Genomic DNA, 352 nt, shown 5'->3' on the forward strand with positions numbered 1-352 from the left:
AAGTATTTCATTTCAAGGTGGTAGAGGCTGCATGAGAAATTATTCTCCATAAAAGCAGGAAGGTTGCAGTTGGCTCTGATCCAGTGAAGCCACAAGAATGGACAGGGAAGTGTTGAGTGGGCATGCAGGCGCATCTTTGAAGGTGTGTTTGGGAAGTGGGGAGTATGGTGCAAGGGGGGAGCCCTGCAAGTCTGGTTTGCAGAAGTAGAAAATTCCTGAACCTCAGAGCACTGGGAGGCAGGCTGCACGAATCCCAAGGTCATTAGAAGTTCCACAAACTTGGTTTTCCTGGCCCTGGTTCACCTATCCTGTTAACAGGAGAAGAGCTGGGAGGTGTTTGGATTCCAGGGAA

This window comes from Bison bison, unplaced genomic scaffold (assembly GCF_000754665.1).
Source record: "Bison bison bison isolate TAMUID 2011002044 unplaced genomic scaffold, Bison_UMD1.0 scf7180017864280, whole genome shotgun sequence".
In the NCBI taxonomy this organism is placed as follows: Eukaryota; Metazoa; Chordata; class Mammalia; order Artiodactyla; family Bovidae; genus Bison; species Bison bison.